Raw genomic sequence first — 16,106 nt, 5'->3', positions numbered from 1 at the left:
CTGCTCCTCCCGGAAGATCTCTCCCTGGCGTGCGGCGGTGGCTGGAAACGCGCCCTGCAGGGACAGGAGGCCGGAGCAGCCCGGAGGGAACGGAGCTCAACCTTGCCCAGGCGTGGGCAGAGTCGGTGTGCTCCGCGCCACCTCCCGGCTCTCGCTTGTGGATTCCTCCCTGCCTTGAGGACAGATGATGACCAGAGTGTATTCTTTAATTCGTGGAAGCCGTAGGAAAGGCAGCTGCCAGGGCAGGCTAAAAGGGAGGGCTGCTGTCTGGGGAGGGCCAGCAGGTGCCTCTGAGGACAGGTCTGTTCAGGGTGGCCCTTCTCACCCTGTAATGTTCCTTCTGGCCCTCTCTGTTACCCAGCCTTTTGGGGTCAACACCCCCCATGCCAGCCCCCTCTCTCAGGGGCAGACACAGCTTGGTCAAACGTGGGGTGTCCCCAGCACCTAGCACAAGTGCTAAGTGAATGATGTCTACAACCAGAAAACTGGTTTATTACATTGCAATGAGAAAAATGCGTGTCACTAATACTGGAGGGCACCAAGTCCATCCTCCCCTGTAAGCGCAGTGACAGGGAAACTTAGTCTCTAATAGTGGCCTGGGGGTCCTCTTGCCTTGGAGACCAGTGTGCACACAGCCCATTGCCCAGGCACCCTCCCCTGGGACAGAGCACAGAGCCATCCTGCCAGAGTGGGCCTCCTGGATGCCCCTCTTCTCTCTGTAGAGGGGGTGATAACTAAATGTGGCCGCAACAGGCCCTGACTAACAGGAAAGCTCTGTGTCCACTTAGGGGATTCAGCTTGCCTAGGTGCTCACGCACTGCACCGTACGTTGCTTGATCTCAGGGCTTAACACTATTGAGGAGAAAGTTCTTAATTCCCTAATTGCCTAGTTCTTGGAAGAGGCTTTGTCTGTGCAGTTCTCAGGTTCAGATAACACACACTATAATCTTGTGCTGAGCCCTGAGGAGGGCTCTGTCGTGGGGCAGCAGTTGCTTTTGGATCAGGTATAAAGACCATGATAGTCCTTCTGCCATTATGGGTGGGGGTAGGGGGAGCTGGACTGACTTTAAAGCAAAATATAGGGTACTCTGGGAAACACTGCTTTGCAAAGATTCTCTCAGGGATGGGACCTTGGATCAGGAGACAGAAAAATTTGTGTCCAGGTCTCACCTGAGAACTGAAAAATGAGAAATTTGGGGATTCTAGTCCTGACTGATCGTTGCAAATTTAGGGGAGCTTTAGCTTCTCCATGCCCAAGCCTCTCAAAGAGCACGGATAACATTTGAGGATAGAAATGCAATAAAAGAACTACTCAGGGAGCCGTGCAAGGTGCTAAGTGTGTCTTTCATTGTCTGAAAATTGATGAGGCGGCGCTTGAAAGCAACAGAAAATGTGTATGTATTATCACTGTTAATTAGAGTACAGCCCCACCTCTTCTGTTCCCTTTATCTGCTTCTCTTACCTTCTTTCATCGAGCGGGAGATGGGTTCACAATTAAAGATGTTCTCTTTAGAATATGAGACTTGCAGAAAATTATTTTTTCTCCTATTTATAGAAATTCTATTTGCATTTATGAGGCTGGTAATGTCTCATAAATATTTCCTGTTAGATAAAATATTAATTAAAGGAGTTTGTTGAGTTATACTCTGAAATCCCAACTAAATAGCTTCTAAAACAAATATTTTAAGCATTTTCTCTCATGTCAGGAGAATTCTTCATACATTCTTTGTGTATGTTAATAAGCTCATCCGTAAACAGCAGATATCAATCAAGTAAGGACATAATATTTTGCATTTTTTTAATAAGTAAGGACATATTATTTTGCATATTTTAAAAACTGGGTGGCAGTATTATGTTAAATAAGATATCTTATTTACTTACAGATATTTATCAAGTAAGGACATATTATTTTGCATATTTTTTATAAGTAAGGACATATTATTTTGCATATTTTTAAACTGGGTGGCAGTATTATGTTAAATACATTTATTTATTATTTAAATAAGTAAATAAACTAAATAAATAAACTTATTTAACATAATACTGCCACCCAGTTTTTTTTTTGTTTTTTTTTTTTTGAGATGGAGTCTCGCTGTGTCGCCCGGGCTGGAGTGCAGTGGCTGGATCTCAGCTCACTGCAAGCTCTGCCTCCTGGGTTTACGCCATTCTCCTGCCTCAGCCTCCCGAGTAGCTGGGACTACAGGCGCCCGCCACCTCGCCCAGCTAGTTTTTTGTATTTTTAGTAGAGACGGGGTTTCACCGTGTTAGCCAGGATGGTCTCGATCTCCTGACCTCGTGATCCGCCCGTCTCGGCCTCCCAAAGTGCTGGGATTACAGGCTTGAGCCACCGCGCCCGGCCACTGCCACCCAGTTTTAAAAAACAAAACCAGGCATGGCCAACACTGCCAGATCCACATGGGATTACCTCCTCTTCCCTCAGGAGAGGACCAGCCACCTGAGTTTGATGTTTCTCTTTCCCATAGCTTTAAAAATGCTAAATGGACACACACACACACACACACACCCCTACACCTACACCTACACCTCCTCAGTTAGTGAATACTAACTGTATGTAAGTATTTTTATGTCCACAAACTCTTGGTTGATACAGGCCTACTCTGTTTGAGACACTTTGATAGGTGCTATGAGAAAGACTAAAAGGTATAATGGTGGCTTTGATCTCAAATGTCTCACATCTAATGGGGAAGGTGGCATATCTGTGAGTAGGGAGGAGTTAGCATACAAATTAACGTGGGATTTTAATTCCTAGGTGTTAATTGGGAGCTGGTGTGGAATTGACAGGAATGCTAACACAGCTCAGAGAAGAGAAGCTGGAACTGACTTCTGACCGAAAGGCTCCCCAGAGAAGGAAAGTCTGAAGGAATTAGGAAAGGAAGACTAAGGTTTGAATGTGATGAGAGGGAGAGGAGTCACGGAGCTGGGCTGGGAATCAGGGTTTGAGAAGGGAAGGCTCAGGGTGCTCAGGGACCACAGGAAAGGGAAGGGTTGCTGCTGGGGGATCAGAGCAGTAAAGTGGTGATGCCAGTGGCTGTAATTAATGCAGTGCCTACTATGTGCTGAGCCCTGCTCAGTGCTTCATGTAAGTAATTGCTTGTAATTTTCTTGACAGCTTCGGGAGGGAGGTAGCTTTAGCACCTTTCTCAGGGGAGGAAACAGGCTCAGACAAGTCAAGTTCCCTCGCACTGGCAGGAATTTCAGAGCTGCTATCAGAACCCAGTTTTGTTAGTTTCCAAGATCATATTTCTAATTGTTATGAGATGAGCTTTGTCTCTCCCGAATTCAGATGGTGAAGGCCTGATTCCGAGTGCTTCTGAATGTGACTGTATTTGGAGACAGGGCCTTTAAAGGGGCGATTAAATTAAACTAAGGGGACTGGTGAGGTGGCTCATGCCTGTAATCTCATACTTTGGGAGGCCAAGGCAGGTGGATCACCTGAGATCAAGAGTTTGAGATCAGCCTGGCCAACATGGGGAAACCCCGTCTCTACTAAAAATACAAAAATTAGCTGGGGGTGGTGGTGCGTACCTGTAGTCTCAGCTACTCAGGAGTCTGAGGAAGGAGAACCTCTTGAACCTGGGAGGTGGAGGTTGCAGTGAGCCGAGATCGTGCCACTGCACTCCAGCCTGGGCAACAGAGTGAGAGTCCGTCTCAAATTAAAAAAAAATAAAAAAAAGAATTAATTAAACTAAGACCATTAGGGTGAGTCCTAATCCAATCTGACTGTGTCCTTATAAGAAGAGGAATGACCTTGAGGACACTAGGAGAAAGCAGCTGTCTCCAAGCGAAGCAGATAGGCCTCAGGGGAAATCAACTTTGTTGACAACTTTGATCTTGGACTCCTAATTTCCAGAGCTGTGGGAAATCAATTTCTGTTTGAGCCACCCAGTCGGTGGTGTTTTGTTATGGCAGCCCTAACAAACGAAGACGCTAACCCCGCGTCTCTGCCTCTCAGAAGGGCCTCGTACCCCAAGCTGTGGCATCTGGATTTTCTTCTGCACATTGAAACCAAGTATTAAACATTTCTGAGTTAGGGAGAATGATGAAAATCAGTGTGAAGATTTCCCTGGGGGTGGTCTGTGTATGATTCATTCAATTTTTCATTTCAATGAAGACTTATGGAGCACCTGTTTTGTGACCTCTGCAATTACAGGGACCCCTTTTGTCTTGTTCACCTCGGGGTGCCACTTGCTCCCAGTGCTAAGCACAGCATCTGCTACATAGGAGATGATCGATAAATATTTGTCAAATGAAAGAAAGGATATGGGGTAGGTTCCGCAATTAGAGAAAGATGACAAGACAAATACAGAACTTGCGTTCAGGGAGCTGACAGTGTGGTGAGACTGGTAGTCAGTTTGTGGTTAGTTTAGGTGGAGCTGAGATTATTGTGCAGTGCCACCCAACGGAAGTTTTGCAATGAAGAAAATGCTTGATATCTTTTCTGTATAATGTGGCATTGTGGCTACTGCATATGTGAAATGTGGCTACTGTAAATAGAAAGGGAATTTTAAGTTTTAATTAATTTGCATTTAAGTAGGCACTATGGCTGGTGGCTACTGTACTGCACAGTCTAGGATTAGAGGCAGGGAGAGTGTTCGTGGGCTGGGCCCTGGTGCTGGTCTGAGGTGATAAGGCTGCAACAAGGCAAAGGAAGAAAGAACCTTGGGGCGTGTAGTGGGTTGCACAGTCTGGCGGCAACAGTGCCACTCCCTGGGATCATGTATGAAATGTAGAACCTCAGGCTCCACCCTCCACCTGCTCAAAGAGAATTCGCCTTTTAACAAGATCTCCAAGTGACTCCTATGCACACTGGGGCTTGGAAGAGCATGAAGTAGAAGATGCAGCTGAGAAAGGGTCAGTAGGAGCCCAAAGCAAAAGGGGAATGAAACTGGATGGCGTGGAGTTGAGCTGGGCTAAGCTCCCCTGAATCTCCAGGGGCACTGAGATCCCCTCCTCTGTGGACACCTTGACCCCTCCGCTTCCTTCTGATAGAGCTCCGATCACATGTGTTGGGGGTTCTGTGACCTGTCTCTCTCCTCTACCTGCAATCTACAAGTTCCTTAAGGGTGTAAACCTTGTTTTTTAAAACCCGAGTAAATGTTTATTGAATGCATGCATGCCTGATGTCGGGAATGAGAAAATGAGCAGGAGTAGGTGACTGGGAGGGGAGAGCTGCTGAGTTTGATTCTAGACATGCTGCATGCATGTCTAACTGAAGGTTGGTGAATTGCCTAAGTGGAGTTGTCTGGAAAGAGGCAGGAATGGATGTCTGGAGATGAGGAGGGAGTCAAGGATGGGGTGGAGATTTTGGAGTGTCATCCACAGTGGGGAGAAGACTGAAACTCTGAGAAATAATTTAGATATCTGGAGGAGGGTGGAGAGAGAAGGAGAAGAGTCAAGAGCTGGGAACCATGCTCAGATCTGGGACAGAGGGAGGAGGCTACAGAACGGGAGATAGAGGAGTGATCAGGATGACGGCGGGGGGGGTGGTCAGCCAGGCTGTGGTGGCAGAATGATCTGGAAAGGAAGAGTGGCAAGAAAACTGAGTGGCCAGTGTGCCAGAATCCCTCATTAATAGAATATTTCTTTCGTAGTATTTATCTCATGAAGCCTGTGTGCAACAGAACAGAGGTGTGAAATAGGTAACCACAGATCCAGAAACGTCATGGAAAATTGGGGCAATGGGGAAAAAAAAAAACCAAACCCTAATCATTGACCAGGCCATCAAGCTGCCATTAGTGACTTTGCAGGACGTGTTAAAGAGGCCTCCTATTCATCTCAAAACTCAAAGCAGACATGCTTTCGGGGAAAGTGGCCTGATATTCATGCTGATGCCTTGGCTTCTCCCAGTGCATAAGCTTCCCACTTGTCACTGAATAATCCCAAATTCACTTTTCCTTGAATGTCATTCAGTTCTGACCACAGGGAGTACCAAAGGTAGCTTCAGCTTCCCTGAAACAAGCTTTCCGTTCCTGAATTTCCTCTCACTCGTGAGTCCAGGCCCAGGTGCCTGAGACAGGCATTTGCCACAGCTGGCCATACCGTTGAATGTATCGAGTTAACATCTGTTTCTAGAGGGCACAGCACTTAGCCCCAGGACTCAGCTTCGTGCCTAGCACTGAGCTTCCAGTTATTGCACCACTAGGGGCAAATGATATTTTTCTTCCTATTCAGTGAAGTGGGATCCTATTTGGCAAGGAAAGAAAATGAACAACGTTAATTCCTTCCTAACTTTTTTCATAACAAGCTTACTTAATTCTGTTTCGTGGAAAACTCCACAGACATGCTGACCAGCACCTGCTCTGCCCGGGTGCCGTTCCACGAGGGGGACAACAGCACCATCTAGTGGTTGAAATAGATTTCACACTAGGTAGAATACATGTATTTACTTATTTTGATTTTTAGTTTTTTTTATTAAAGTAATATATTGGCCGGGCGCGGCGGCTCACGCCTGTAATCCCAGAACTTTGGGAGGCCGAGGCGGGCAGAACACGAGGTCAAGAGATCGAGACCATCCTGGCCAATCAACCCCATCTCTACTAAAAATACAAAAATTAGCTGGGAGTAGTGGCGCATGCCTGCAGTCCCAGCTACTCAGGAGGCTGAGGCAGAAGAATCCCTTGAACCGGGGAGGAGGGGGTTGTAGTAAGCCGAGATCATGCCACTGCACTCCAGCTTGGGCGACAGAGCGAGGAAAAAAAAAAAAAAGAAAAAAGTAATATATTTGAAGCATCACATTCTTCTAAATAATTTGAAACGAAAGCAGTTGGGTTTTCCTCTTTGACCATCTTCCAATCTCCAGAGGTCACCACTTTCATTTCTTTTGGCTGTTTTTTTCCCCTTGATTTTTGTCTCTAGATGACACTCTTCTAGTAATACTTCTAGATGCTTCCATCTTCAGAGACGACCTATGAACTTTCCACCGCTGAAGATGGAAATGTGGCTCCCTTTCCTCCCCTGTCCCCACCACATGCTCACATACTTCCCACTTCTCATCTAGCAAGGGAGCTGTGTCACAATTTTGGTTGGACGAATACTCAGTTTTAATATTTTTATGTCCATAAAGTTCTATTTGTATATAACTGATCCATGCAGCAAACCAGATTGCTTTGTCCTTCCTGCACAACGTTTTATCTTCTCCGGAGGGACTAATTCATTGTCTTGGTTTGGTTTATGTAGTTGTCCTTGCTTTCATCGCCAATTTCTTTTTTCTTTTTTTTTTGAGATAGAGTCTCGCTCTGTCATCCAGGCTGGAGTGCGATGGTATGATCTTGGTTCACTGCAACCTCTGCCTCCTGGGTTCAAGCAATTCTCCTGTCTCAGCCTCTTGAAGAGCTGAGATTACAAGTGTGCATTACGCGCCACCATGCCCGGTTAAATTTTGTATTTTGGATAGAGACAGGGTTTCCCCGTGTTGGCCAGACTGGTCTCGAACTCCCGACCTCAAGTGATTTTCCTGCCTTGGCTTCCAAAAGTGCTGAGATTATAGGCATGAGCCATCATGCCTGCCCTTATCACCAATTTCAGTGCAAAAATTTCCACCTACAATTTCAATCTCCTCTCAAGATGTCCAGATGCACCAGAAGTCCTACTGATTGCATCTGGAGAAATCTCCCTGGGGCCTTCTGCTCCCTTTGGTCTGGCCTGGTTGCCCTCTCTGCCTAGCACACAGCTGATTTCCTGGCATCACTGTTTCCTTTGCCTCACTCCCATATTACATCCCTGTTTCCTGAATCCCATGCGTGTTTCTTTCTTGGTTTACTCTCTTACTTTTTAGGAAGAACACGTCCTACCATTGCTTCCTAGGAAAGAGAGTGTGCAAGGTACAATTTTGAGACTCTGCATATCTGAGAATATCTCTATTCTATTCTGTTGGCAGCTTGGGCATGTGTAGAATTCTAAATGGGAAATTGTTTTTCTTCAATTAGAGGAATTTCTTCTTCTTCCACATTTCAATTATATTGTTAGAAGCCCGAAGCAAGTTTCATTCCTGGTCCTTTTGCGGGTCCTCTTTTTCCTTTCTGGAAACTAGCCAGATCTTCTCTTAGTGAGTAGTGGTGTGAAATTTCACAATGATGTGCCTTGGTGTGGGACTGTTTTCCTCCACTGTACGGAACACGGGGTAGCGCTTTTAATCATTGCCTTCCCTTCTGGGTGAGTTTCTTGCAATGCTTCTTTGATGATTTCCTCCTTCCTATTTTCTCTATTCTCTCCTTCTGGAATTCCTCTCACTTAGATGTCATATCTCAGAAACCTCTCATTTCCTCATCTTTTTTCTCTACTTTCATCTCTTTGTATTTTTGCAGTATGTCCTGGTAGATCTCTTCAACTTTTTTCTTTCAACCCTTCCATTGAGATTTTTATTTTTCTATCATATTTTAATTTCCAAGGGCTCCCCTTTTTTCTATTCCCTGAAGGATTTTTGGAGCATCCTCTTTATTTGAAGCGTTCTTCTCCCTGGACAGACTCTGTTTCCTCCAAGATGCCTTTTCATGCTTGTGTTTTCGCTCTGTCTTTCCTCAGATGCCTGATAACCAAGTAAGAGGAGGCTCTGGGCCTGTGAACTGGACATCTGTCAGCTTCCCTGGAGGGTGCACTGGCAGGGACTGAGCTTGTTACAGGAACACCTGGTATCAGATTTTGCTTGGGGGAAAGTCAGAATCCTCAGGATGAGCTCTTTCAATCTCCTGCTTGGAGGGTTGAGTCCTGACCACCAGCCTCTGAAACCAAGTTGGAGGAGAGAGCTGGGAGTCTAGACATCTAGTATGGATATGTTTACTTAGTCATCCTTTGGGGGGGGTATGACAAGCCCATCCTTAATGGTTCTGTGTGTTTTTCAGTCAAGAGACCCTTTGTTTTCCACTTTCCAGAGAACAAAGCTCCAGGCTTCTGCCAGGAAGGGCTGGGAGAAGTCTCTTGTCTGGACAGAGTCAGGGAGGGGAACAGGAGGTCTAACTAGGGTGCTTCCTGAATGGACTCTCAACCCATCCCCTCTTCTTTTGGCTGTCACCCCCGACTTCCAGAGGTAGACAGGGTCATAGACATCTAATCCTTTTGGGATTCTGAAGTGTCAATGGCGCTGGTTCCTGGTTTGTTTTTTTTCTTGCACAAATGTAGAATGCATCTGTTTTCTGGGTTTCAAGAAAGTTGCTATTGTTTCCTCTCCAGTTCTTCTCACCCTTCAGGGTTTATCCTTTTTTATAAAAGCTGTTGTTTTACTGGGATTTTTGTATGGGAGCAAAAGTAGAAGCATTTCTTTAACTTGCCATCTTTATGCTGAAGTCATTCATCCATTTTTAATCACCCATTCTGTAAACATTCTTGACCTTCTCCTATGCAGTAGGCTCTCCGGTAGATTCCGCTGTGCACTGATGAATAAGGCTGTGTTTCCTGCCCCCATAGGGATACATATTCTGTGTGGTAGCAGATAAATAAATAGCTATACAAACTTAAATCTCAAGGGGACACAGCTAAGGGTGATGTTTGGCTGTCTCCATGAAGGTCATCTGTCTTCTAAGAGACCCCAGAAGGTGACGTGGCTTAGACCATTTGCCAAGGTGCCCTTGCAAGTTCAGACACCTAATTTCCAACATAACCATCTCCCGGAACACCCATCTCCACCGACTGAAGTTCAGCCTCCTGACGTCCAGATGAGAATGCGAATTTGTTCATTAGCTGTGCGTGACTGTGCCGGGGGCTAGAATACACAAGATGGCACGATCAGCAAATCTCTCCCTACAGGGGACTGGACAGGAAGCCAAATCTTGATTGAAGCATGGCTGGGTGAGTCTGGAATCCAGCAAGGGCATGAATTGTAGATGCCTTATGGCCATTGTTCGTGGCTCTTGAACAAGAAGGAAGGGCATGTTCACTGGACTGGAATGCGGGAGCCTGCTGAATGAGGCTTTCCCTTCCTGGAAAGTGCCTGATTCACAGCCCTGCTGAGGCCTTTTTTCCTTCAGGTGCAGCGGGTCAGGTTGGGGGAAGACACAAAGAAATTACACTTTTTCTAGATGGGGTCAGACTCCCACACCTGCCTCCAGCTGATCAAGCCGTCCCCTGACACTCTGGCAAAGGCAGATCTTACTGCGTCAGGGGACACTGTCGCTCAGTAGATGCAGGCTCCAAGTGGGTCACCCCACATCTGTCTCTTGGTGGACACACCTGCTGGGGGAATTGAAGAATTGCATGAGGGGACTGATGAGCTCCAGAGGGTCACAGAAAAAGACCACCTACTTCACTTCACAGTAGCATCAGGAAACGTGCATTGGGCAGTTGTTCCCAGAGAATCATTTTCCCCAGAGAACCTGGCAGTCCTCAGCCCCAGTGCCCTTTTGAAAACAAGAAGCCAAGTCCCAAAGCTGTGGGGGTGGGGGAGTAGCTAGGATGGGATCTTCCTCCTCTGTTAGGATTTGCAGCCCATGGGGATGGGCACTCATGGCTTCTGCTTACTGAGCCAGGCAGGACAAGGCAGGACTGGGGTGTGGGCGGCACAGGCGGGCATGGGCAGCACAGGTGGGCAATGGGGAATAGGAATTGGACATGAAAGTGCCCCAGGTCACTTCTGCTCCGAGGCACCAGGGCAGGCCAAGAGCTTGGGCCCTGGACTTTCCCTCTGCGGCCAGGGAAGACCCGCTCTGGGGGTTGGGGTACATGTGGCCACTCAGTTGAGCAGAGGTTTTGGTGGGGGAGCTGCTGTCCCCAATCCCCCTACCCGCCCCCACCCTCCCACTCCATACAACCCTCCCCCTTCTGGTGCCCCCAGGCCCCTGACCCCGCCTGATCCTCGTGGCTGAGGACCTCAGCAGACCAGCCTCATCTCTTTTACCCAGCAGCACCACGTCCCCCAGACTGGAGCCCTGCCCTGTGTGAGACTGTAGTTCAGAGGAGGCTGCAGTCCTGCCCTGAAAGCCAGGGAGAGCAGCACAACAAACACTTAGGTTTTTTTGTAGGATTAAACACAGTTTTGTGTTTTTTTAAAGGGGTTTACAGGAGAAGATTATTAACCTGACCAAGAGCCAGGAGGCCAGGGACAGTCTCCGCCCTCCTCTGCAGCTGCCTTCTCATGCTGACATGATCTCATAAGATATCATTCACCAGAGTGCTGTGGGAAGGGCCACACAGGCAGTGAAGGTCGCTATGGTGACTGCCCCCTAAGCAAGGCCAAGAACCCTTTACAGAGCAGAGTCCCTGCTGGGATTCTCTTGCCTGAGGGCAAGTACAGCCCGCATCCTAGTAGCCAAGCCTAGGCCAGGCCTTCTGTGCGGTCTGATCTCCAAAGAGCATCCCAGACACCCAGCACCTCCATTTCCACAGCCCCTGCGGGCCCCAGGGTCCCTGGAGACAGCTGTCTCTATCTGCACGTTACAGCCAGGGAAGGCTCGGCGTGGCCTCCGCTGTGCATTAGTGGAGGACTTAGAACTGACACTGGAACTTCCTCACCCCTGGCTATATTTGATTTTAGTACTACACATAATAGTAATAGCAAGCAATGATATTTTATATAGTATTTAGCAGCTACAGGGCACATTCACACAACATTGTATATGGCAAGTAGAATTTGTCCTTTTTTCCAATGAGAAAGCGAGTATGCAGAGAGGTTATGTAACCACTCAAGGTCAGGCTGCTGAGACACGGCAAAGGCGGACCTCAAGCCCAGATTTGCGGATCCAAATTCAGTGTTTTTCCTACTACCCAAGCTCCCTGAGGCTGTCACCCTGAAGTGTGGGGCCCTTATTCTAAAGCACGTTTCCTTCCCCTGAATGGAATCCTCATGAAATAGTCCCCCAGGCACTGCAGCCTCAGCAAAAGTGCAGGGACCCTGGCCAAAAGGCCAGTGAGACCCACTCTTTGGAAGTTCTAGGATATTCTGGAGAGGCCTGGGGTTTGCAGGTGGTCCCGTAGGCCCTGGGCATGCCAAAAAGACTGTCCCACGGCACCAGCTGTGGGTGGATCTTTGAGCAGCATGGTAAGGAGTGGGGCAGGTCACATCATCTAATGTGGCTGAAGGGCGTTGACTTCAAGGTCACCGCACTGCTTTGTCTTTGCGGAAGCTGACCACTTCCAGAGCCTGGGTGAAGGTGTGTGCCGAGTGTCTGCGCAAGGGGAATTTGCTGCTTGCCTGCCCCTGCCCACTTCCCCCCAGCATTCAGGGAGCACAGGGGCTGACCCGCTGGGAATGTGTGACCCTGCTTGTTTTGACTTCAGATGTTATAAGGACACGTGTGAGGCAACTGAGGATCTGGAAGAAAGTGAGATGCTGAAGTATGGAACTGTAGAAAGACACAGGCCAGTGCTGACCACAATGTAGAGCTCGGGATCCCTCTTGAGCCCCTGCTTTTAGCTTGCCAAAGGGCCCCAGCATGGTTCTCTGGCCTCACTCCCTGCCAACCCCCCAGCCCAGATCTCCGCTCTCCACAGAGGAGTGTGAGAGGCAGGGCCATCACCACCTGTTGCTTCTCTGGTCAGAGGTCCCAGCTTGAACCGCCTGCTCTGTGGGAATCTGACAGGTCTGGACACAACTGAGGGGGTGGTGGGTGGTCCTCCCAGGATCTACTGGCTGCTGGAGGGATTGTAGCCCCCAGTGAAGACCATCAGCCAGACCTTCATAACCTGGTAATACCCTGGGTCTTCAGAGAGGAGGCGGAGGGGGTGGGTTATGCACATAGTATAGGGGCCACTCAGCTTTGTCCTCAGCCCAACCCACTGCAGATGTGGGTCTTGGTGTCTCTCCAGAAACAGAATGAAAAGTACCTCCCCTGCTCACTCTGCCAGAGACAGCACAGTACAGGCCTCCTGCGTGTCCTGGCACCCCCGTGGAAGGTGCAGTGGGCTCTGTGGATCTGACACCTTGAGCAATTCATGCCTTGATCTTGAGTATGTGTGAGACCCCAGAGGGCACCTCTTGGAAAAGACTTTCTTGGGTCAGGGTGGTGACACTTTGCAGGGGAACAGGCATCCCGGACTAGCAGGTTGGGTGAGACAAAGAAAAGGGAAGACACAATTTTAGTCATCCTTCCTTCATTCTTTGGACAGGTGTCACTCCTGGGAGCTCTGGAGTGTGGGGATCTTTGGGAAGATACAACAATGACTCGGAGGAGGTACCTACCCTCCTCCTGGGACTTCAAGCCAGTAAAGGAGAAAGTCATGATCACGGATAAAAGCAACTTGAGGTGTAGCAACAAAGTCCTGCAAGAGTGCAAGAGTTAGGGGAGGAGGGCGCGACCACTGACCTGGGGGTTGGAAGCCTTCATGGAGAAGGCTTTGGGAGGCTGCTGTCTCCCTCTGCTTGCTGGTGACAGAGGTCAGGAAAGCAGTGAGGCCAGATCCTCAGAATGAAAAGTTGAATTTCTGTGGTGACCCACCGTGAGGCTCTTGGCCCATCTTCCTGGCCTATTTGTATTCATCACTCCAGCCTACCAGACATCTCTGCCCCAGTGCTCAGATGACCTACACACACGCCAGCCTTTCCCAGAGATTTATTTGTATATATTTACTCTGTAAACTTCTAGTAAGTTGCCCACAGTTTTTTCGTAGACATTATCAGGTTTTGTTTTGTTTTGTTTTGTTTTTAAGCTAATGTGTGAAAAAGGAGAGAAATGTAAAAGGAGTGGGGACGGGGGGAGAGGAGATGCTCTCCAAACTGCCCTTGTGATTTCACCATCAAGCCCAGACACTGGGGAGCAGACATTGTAGGTCTTCCCTGAGGTTTGCAAAGTTCCTTGTCCCAATTCCTGAATGTTCAAAGACTGAGAGAGAGTATTTTGTCTTTGTGATCTGCTTAGTATTTATGCTTCCATAGCATAGTGGAGGTGGAGTCTGGGATCTGAGCACTGGTTCTCTGTCTATCATCTGCATTCTCTTGGGCAAGTCAACTGCCAACTAGCCATGAAGGTGCAGGCTGGGGAACATATGGGTTCTTTCCTTTTTTTTTTTTTTTTTTAGACGGAGTTTTACTCTCGTTGCCTTGTTGCCCAGGCTGGAGTGCAATGGCCCAATCTTGGTCACTGCAACCTCCACCCCCCAGGTTCAAGTGATTCTCCTGCTTCAGCCTCCCAACATATGGGTTCTTTAGCACTTGTAAACCAAACAAAAGTCACTTCTAGCTCAATAAAAATCACTCTATGAGTTCTAACGGGCATTAATAGGAGCAAGATGTCTAGCATGAAGGAGGTGATGGTCCTACTTCACTGGGGCTGGTGGGAGCCCACCTCCAGAGGGCCGGGCCCCGAGGGGTACGTGTGAAGAAGGTTCTTGGCAGGCTGGAGTGTTTGGGTGGATGTTGTTGAGGCAAAAAGCACAGGAAATATGGACAGGCCAGAGGTGGCTTTTTTTTTTTTTTTAATTTTTATTTTTGAGACGGAGTCTTGCTCCGTCACCCAGGCTGGAGTGCAGTGACTGGATCTCAGCTCACTGCAAGCTCCGCCCCAAGGGTTCACACCATTCGCCTGCCTCAGCCTCCAGAGTAGCTGGCACTACAGGCTCCCACCACCAGGCCCAGCTAATTTTTTGTATTTTTGGTAGAGACGGAGTTTCACCGTGTTAGCAAATGGTCTCAATCTCCCGACCTCGTGATCTGCTCGCCTCCGCCTCCCAAAGTGCTGGATTACAGGCGTGAGCCACTGCGCCCAGCCCAGAGGTGACTTCTAAATTCCCTTCCAATGCAGGGAGTTTATGAATCTATGAACCTTTCTTTGCATTCCAGGAAGCAGCTGCTCGGGGAGTGGCGGTCCAAGGCTTTTCAGATTGCTGGTGTGGAACCGAGCTATGGAAAATACTGAGCAGTTAGGTTCCCAGAGTTAGTGGCTGAGCGCAGCCTTGACCCCTTGTCTCACCATCGACACCAGGACCCCTTTAGGAAGGGTGTTCAAGGCCCTCCGGGGGCACCTCTTGCTAAACCTCTGCTTCCTCATCTCTAAATACTTCTCCGCCTTCCTCACAGGCAAAAGAGATCCCGGCAATAGAGTAACATCAAAGGGTCTGTGAACTGCAGAGTGAGCAGGTGGATCGTCTTCACCTACGGGGCTCACTGCGGAGTCTTGTTCCTGTGCTTCCTGGGAGGAAAGCTACGGTACACGCCTATGCACACGCGTGTTACCTTGTTCCCCAAGCTGGAGTGCAATGGCACAATCTCGGTCACTGCAACCTCCGCCTCCCAGTTGCAAGTGATTCTCCTGCCTCAGCCTCCCAACATAAGGGCTCTTTAGCGCTTGTAAACCAAACAAAAGTCACTTCTAGCTCAATACAAATGTCTTTGCAACAGAGGGGAACTGGATAATCCACTGAGAAGACAAGAGGGAAAGAACATTGCTCTACGTTCTTACAAGGGAAAGGTTTTGAGAAAGCCACATGCAAGAGATAAAAATGCTTTCCCTCCGAAACCCGTAGCAGCCCCTCCGGAACGTGGAGCAGGCCCTCGGCGGAGGAGTCGGTGGTGGAAACCCAAGCGTCCTGGCTGCAGTCTTCCGGGAACTGCAGTGTGAATGCTTTCCTTCTGACGGCACACAGCTGAGAACCTGCAGGGTTAAAAGTGCACAGTCCAGGAAGGTTCCGTTCCCAGGAGAGCGCTATCAAGTCCATTTGCGGGCGCTCCACGCGGTCTACCTAAAGGGAACAGCCTGCGGCGCCGGCGCCCTATTCATCTCTACCGGTGGGGAGATGGAAAAATACCGTGCCGCTTAGCACTGATGAAGCGCTTGCTTCAGGGAAACTGACTAGAATCTATTTAGTCTCCAGAGCATTTCTGAGAGGCAAGCAGGCCTCAGGGCACTGCAGAGGGACCTCATCTTTTTCCAGAAAGCCTGGCAGACAGCAAAATGAGGCCAAGCCTGAGGGCTCCCGGCTCCTTCTCCTCCTTGTGTAATGCCCTTTCGGACTGGTGTGAGTGTCGGGGCTCTGTGAATAACCTGCTGTGTGTCTTTGGGTGTGAGATTTGGGCTATGGGATGTGTCCGCACAATATCCTAGAGAAGGAAAAATTTTGTATCTGTCAAAAACCTACTAGGGATGTCAAAATATGAAACAATATTTGTAAATATGAAATTCTGGGTAAAACGTGGCAACGCTCCTCGAGATAGACAATAAGAAACA

At 48.5% G+C, this 16,106-nt stretch overlaps 1 protein-coding gene across 1 annotated transcript in view; it reads left to right on the top strand.

Moving 5' to 3' along the window:
• The window catches only part of KCNJ1 (potassium inwardly rectifying channel subfamily J member 1), a 74,861-nt gene that overhangs the window by 21,091 nt on the left and 37,664 nt on the right, over positions 1-16,106 (top strand). The window lies entirely within an intron of this gene.

The sequence above is a fragment of the Chlorocebus sabaeus genome, chromosome 1 (assembly GCF_047675955.1).
Source record: "Chlorocebus sabaeus isolate Y175 chromosome 1, mChlSab1.0.hap1, whole genome shotgun sequence".
Lineage (NCBI taxonomy): Eukaryota > Metazoa > Chordata > Mammalia > Primates > Cercopithecidae > Chlorocebus > Chlorocebus sabaeus.
This window is presented reverse-complemented; position numbering and strand designations above follow the sequence as displayed.